We start from the raw sequence: 6,000 nt of genomic DNA on the forward strand, positions 1-6,000 counted from the left end.
TGCTTTTCTTATTAACACTCTACCCACATATAAAATATTACAGTTTACCACAGAATTATGTAGTATACTGTAGAATACTATATTACACACTATAGTCTCCCTCGATCGTGTGTAGTACTTCGTATAGAATTGTGTAGTATACTATAGAATATCCACAAAAAAAACGGTGTATTAAATACTACAGAAATGTCTACAAAAACACTACCGTCCTTAGAAACACACAAAAAAATTTACTATAGCAAATACTGCAGTATTCTATTTGCATATACCCTGCCCATTCCCCTCCCCCATAACCCAATTTGTGCCACCCGTAAGTAAGAAACCTACATACCAAGTATAGGGCATACAGAATATTGTGTTCCTTATGATTATGGAAAAACATTCTCTGGGTTTTGAACTCTCTGTTCAGAACCCAGTCCTACCTACTGTTATGGAACAGTTGCTCTTTCAGTATTTCTCCAGTAGGTTTCCTCAAAGAGAAAGCCCCCCCCCCCCCAAGATAATAAAACAAAAACACTTCAGCAAATTCTACAGTAATGTCACCAGAAACGCTACAGTAAATACTACACTATACCGTACTACAATCCACTACAATAAATACAAAAGTATAATATAATCCTCAAAAACACTACAGTAAATACTATTGTATACTACAGTCAGCAAAAACATTACACTAAGTACTATAGTATATACTACTACGTTTTAAAAACAGTATTTATAAAGTATACTGCCAGTAAAGTATGCAAAGACACTACAGTGAATACTATAATATTCATAAAATTGTATACACTACAGCGGGTAGTGTCTCCCCCTGCAAGATTTCACCTACCCTCATCAATCATTTTGTCTACACTACCGCTAAAAGGTTTTAGAACACCTACTCATTCAAGGGTTTTTCTTTATTTTTACTATTTTCTACATTGTATAATCATAGTGAAGACATCAAAACTATGAAATAACACACATGGAATCATGTAGAAGCCAAAAATATATGTTATATTTGAGATTCTTCAAATAACCACCCTTTGCCTTGATGACAGCTTTGCACACTCTTGGCATTCTCTCAACCAGCTTCATGAGGTAGTCACCTGGAATGCATTTCAATTAACAGGTGTGCCTTCTTAAAAGTACATTTTTGGAATTTCTTTCATTTTTAATGCCTTTGAGCCAATCAGTTGTGTTGTGACAAGGTAGGGGAGTATACAGAAGCGCAGTTGCAAAAAAATCCATCGCTATGATGAAACTGGCTCTCATGAGGATCTCCACAGGAATGGAAGGAATCTCCGCATGTGCATTTCCCACCGTAAAGCATGGAGGAGGAGGTGTTATGGTGTGGGGGTGTTGTGCTGGTGACACTGTCTGTGATTTATTTAGAATTCAAGGCACACTTAAATTGCATGGCTACCACAGCATTCTGCAGCGATATGCCATCCCTTCTGGTTTGCACTTAGTGGGACTCATTTGTTTTTCAACAGAACAATGATCCAACACACCTCCAGGCTGTGTAAGGGTTATTTTACCAAGAAGGAGAGTGGTGGAGTGCTGCATCAGATGACCTGGCCTCCACAGTCCCCTGACCTCAACCAAATTGAGATGGTTTGGGATGAGTCAGACCACAGAGTAAAGGAAAAGCAGCTAACAAGTGCTCAGCAAATGTGGGAACTCCTTCAACACTGTTGGAAAAGCATTCCAGGTGAAGCTGGTTGAGAGAATGCCAAGACTGTGCAAAGCTGTCATCATGGCAAAGGCTGGCTATTTGAAGAACCTCACATTTTTATGTTTATCAATTTGGTTACTACAATGATGGTTAGTTGCTACATGGTTACTACTTGATTCCATATGTGTTATTTAATAGTTTTGATGTCTTCACTATTGTTCTACAATGTTTAAAATAGTAAAACATAAAGAAAAACCTTTGAATGAGTAGTTGATCTAAAACTTTTGACCGGCAGTGTACTTCCAACAGGCCAAAGACCCTGATTTTCAATTCTGCTGCTTTGACTGGGCTGGAGGAAAACCCTCCATTTTGATTTGAATAAGACAAATCCATTGAACAACAGCACACATTGGGGTAAGTGTGTAACTGTGTCTGGGTGTAGTCTCTAGCCCTCCTGCTGGCTGCTGGCTGTGTCTGCTGTCTGCGACCAACCAGCCATTTAGAGCCCAGGAGAGGAGAGGCACTTCAGAGGAGGATTAGGACTGGGCGCAGGGTGTCTTTAGCATTGAGAGATGGCTCTTTTTGTTTCACCACAGAAAGAAAGTGGGAAAACACCCCAGATTTCTCACAGAAGGCTGCAAAGAAGCATATAAAGAAGAGGAAAGATCAGCTCAGCCAGTAGCTAGGCCTTTCTTAGTCTTTACTGGACCTGTTGTTTTTGATAGGCTTTTTAACCCCCCTGTACTGGCTCTGTGAAAGCTCTTTTGGGGTGCGGACTCTTTGTGTTGATGGATTGTAGACTCTGTAGACTCTCACCAAGCATCCAGTCAAGTGGTTGCATTATTAATGAAGATTCAGAGTCTGGTATGACTTCCTTATTGAGTCTGTTGATACCCAATCATGGAAACATAATGAAGGGGACAATGAATTAATGTGCTGTCAACAACTGCCTGAGAAAGACACACATGTTGGGTTCTTATTGAAAATGAAGACACAAGACCCATCTGTTGAAGGGTGATATGTTTTGATTTGGGACTGGCCCTAAGGAGTGGCCCCCAGAGCATTTCACACTGGATTAGTTTGGATTTCAGCTCTTGTCCTCCTTCAGAGCAGCAACATGATCTGAGGTTAAATCTAGGGTTTGCCTTTTCTCCTCTTTACATGACAAGTTACTGCCCCCATTTCTGGTTTGGAGCATGGCTATCTACTCCTCAGTGATTAAGAAGCCAATTCAATGCTTTTTTTAAAGAGGCCAAAAACAGGCATGCCAGTCAGTCAGTTAAGTTTAATGCTGTGATTAGAGTTCACTGTGAGTTTATACTCAGGGAAAGTGTGCCACAGTGCTAGACTGTGGTTTCTGCACCGCAGTGTACAATTCCACCTCTCAAAACCATCCACCCTTGATACACATGTAAGTCAGCAGGCATCAAATTCAAGAAAATCGTCATACAATCCCCTCTACCTGCCAACCAAAAAGCTCTCAACAGTGTCTTCAATTTCATAATTAGTCAAAGTAATTATAAATATACTGAACAAAAACATGAACGCAACATGCAGCAATTTCAAAGATTTTACTGAGTTACAGTTCATATAAGGAAATCAGTCAATTTAAATAAATTCATTAGGCCCTAACCTATGGATCTCACATGACTAGTAATACAGATATGCATCTGTTGGTCACATTTACCTCTTTAAAAAAAGTAGGGGTGTGAATCAGAAAACTAGTCAGTATCTGGTGTGACCACCATCTGCCTCATGCAGCTCGACATCTCCTTCACATAGAGTTGAGCAGGCTGTTGATTGTGGTCTGTGGAATGGTGTCCCACTCCTCTTCAATGGCTGTGCAAAGTTGATGGATCTTGGCGGGAACTGGAACACTCTGTCAAACACGTTGTTCCAGCGCATCCCAAACCTGCTTAATGGGTGACATGTCTGGTTAGTATGCAAGCCATGGAAGAGTTGGGGCATTTTCAGCTTCCAGGAATTGTGTACAGATCCTTGCAACATGGGGCCATGCATTATCAGGCTGAAACATGAGGCGATGGAGGCAGATGAATGGTACAACAATGGGCCTCAGGATCTCATCACATCATCTCATTTACTGTTTCAGCATGACAATGCCTCCGTGCGCAAAGCGAGGTCCACACAGAAATGGTTTGTTGAGATCAGTGTGGAAGAACTTGACAGGCCTGCACAGAGCCCTGACCTCAAACATCTAAAACCTTTGGGATGAATTGGAACGCCGACTGCGAGCCAGGCCTAATCGCCCAACATCAGTGCCCAATGCTCTTCTGGCTGAATGGAAGCAAGTCCCCGCAGCAATGTTCCAACATCTAGTGGAAAGCCTTCCCAGAAGAGTGGAGGCTGTTATAGCAGCAACTCCATATTAATGCCCATGATTTTGGAAGGAGATGTTTGACTGCTATATGTAGTGTAGTAGTGTGTTTAAGTAGGCAGCTGAACGTGTGAAAGCTGTCAGGGTACCATCATCATGTGAAAGCTGTCAGGGTACCATCACCATGTGAAAGCTGTCAGGGTACCATCACCATGTGAAAGCTGTCAGGGTACCATCACCATGTAAAAGCTGTCAGCCTCCCATCACAATGTGAAAGCTGTCAGCTAACCATCACCATGTGAAAGCTGTCAGCCAACCATCACCATGTGAAAGCTGTCAGCCTACCATCACCATGTGAAAGCTGTATCAGGGGAAATCAGAACAGGAAATGTGTTTAGAGGAAAGTTGAGCTCATGAGCTTATCTTGAAGCCTGGACAGACACCTCATTACAAAGGTCCTATAGCATGTAGCACCTGGGAACCACACCAGGGAGACATTACCAGAAACCCCTCAACTGGCCACAAAAATAAATATGTCAATATGTGTTTGCCTTCTTTTTTTTACCATGCAAATCACAATCAAAATGTCATTACCAGTACTAACTGTTTATTTGAAAGTATCAGTTGTCTCCTGGTTCCTTTATTGAAGACACAATCATTATAAGGCTATACATGTATCTATAATGTAGCCTGTTCCCATATAGCTCAGTGACCATTCTGTATGAACTCAGTCCTGCAACACCTCATCAGGTTCACTGCAGCACCTTCACATTAGCCATGCCGCTCTATGTAGTGGCCCTTTGGGACCGCTCCACCACGTACCAGCCCTGTCTCCCTGTCCTCTCTCCTGCATCCAGATGTTTCTAGTGCCTGCAAAGAGGTCTCAGTCTCTACTGTGGAGGATGAAAATGGCTTTGCCAGACTCTCCTCTCCTGTCGATGCACTCAGCCAGGCCTCTCTGAATAGACTTGTGTTTTCTCTCTCCTCTCGCCCAATGTGTTTAATTTCTGTGACCCCTGACCTGTGTGGAATGTCTGGAGACAGATCCAGATGTGCTGTGACTGTTACATAAAAACAGCGATTTTGTGGTTTTCCAATTAAGACCCACTATTTCATGCATGCAAACATCCAAAATGCCTACATGCAGCTATTTGGATTGTGCACTTCTTGAAGTAACCAGAGAAAAGACACAAAAATGTCAGCAGCTAACACAGCTGGGGAGCTGTTCGTTGCTCTGGTTGAGTGAGGTATGACGGATGCAGACGGGAAATGGTTACAGACACATTTCACACGGAAGGAACACAACACCCAATGGTCTGGCTCGGCATGCCTCTCTGCTTTCCCACTTCGTTCCTCAACCCTGTCTGAGAATTGATTTGATTCTGATTTGATTTATTAGGATCCCCATGGCAACAGCTAGTCTTACTGGGGTCCGACAAATAACAAAAAATACATTTCAGACAAAATACTTTACAATGTAGTGTGTGTGTGTGTGTGTGTGTGTGTGTGTGTGTGTGTGTGTGCGTGCGTGTGTGCGTGCGTGTGCATCTATCGGTTACACATACATGTCAGTCCGTACACACAACAAGTAGGTCACATGGGGGAGAGGTGTTGTGCCGTGAGGTGTTGCTTTATTTAAACGTTTTTTTAAACCATGTTTGCTATATAAGATGGAAGGGAGTTCTATGCACCCATGGCTCTGTATAATACTGTTTCCTTGAATTTGTTCTGGACCTGCGGACTGTGAAAAGACTTCTGGTGGTATGTCTGGTAGGGTACGTGTGTGTGTCAGTGCTGTGTGTAAGTTGACTATGCAAACAATTTGGAATTTCCAACACATGAATGTTTCTTATAAAAACAAGAAGTTTTTCCTCAACTCTTAGCCAAGAGAGACTGACATTCATAGTATTAATATTAGCCCTCTGATTACAATGAAGAGCAAGACGTACGGCTACTAGGTCTTTCTTTTTTTGCATGAGTTCCTTTATCTATAACAGAAAATTATACC

At 42.1% G+C, this 6,000-nt stretch overlaps 1 non-coding gene across 1 annotated transcript; it reads left to right on the forward strand.

Annotated features, from left to right (window-relative positions):
- Positions 1 to 434: 434 nt before the first annotated feature.
- LOC139371718 (U7 small nuclear RNA) lies at positions 435 to 488 on the forward strand. The gene has a single exon (XR_011627398.1). It is a non-coding gene; the product is annotated as a U7 small nuclear RNA (small nuclear RNA).
- Positions 489 to 6,000: the final 5,512 nt, after the last annotated feature.

The sequence above is a fragment of the Oncorhynchus clarkii genome, chromosome 17 (assembly GCF_045791955.1).
Source record: "Oncorhynchus clarkii lewisi isolate Uvic-CL-2024 chromosome 17, UVic_Ocla_1.0, whole genome shotgun sequence".
NCBI lineage: Eukaryota > Metazoa > Chordata > Actinopteri > Salmoniformes > Salmonidae > Oncorhynchus > Oncorhynchus clarkii.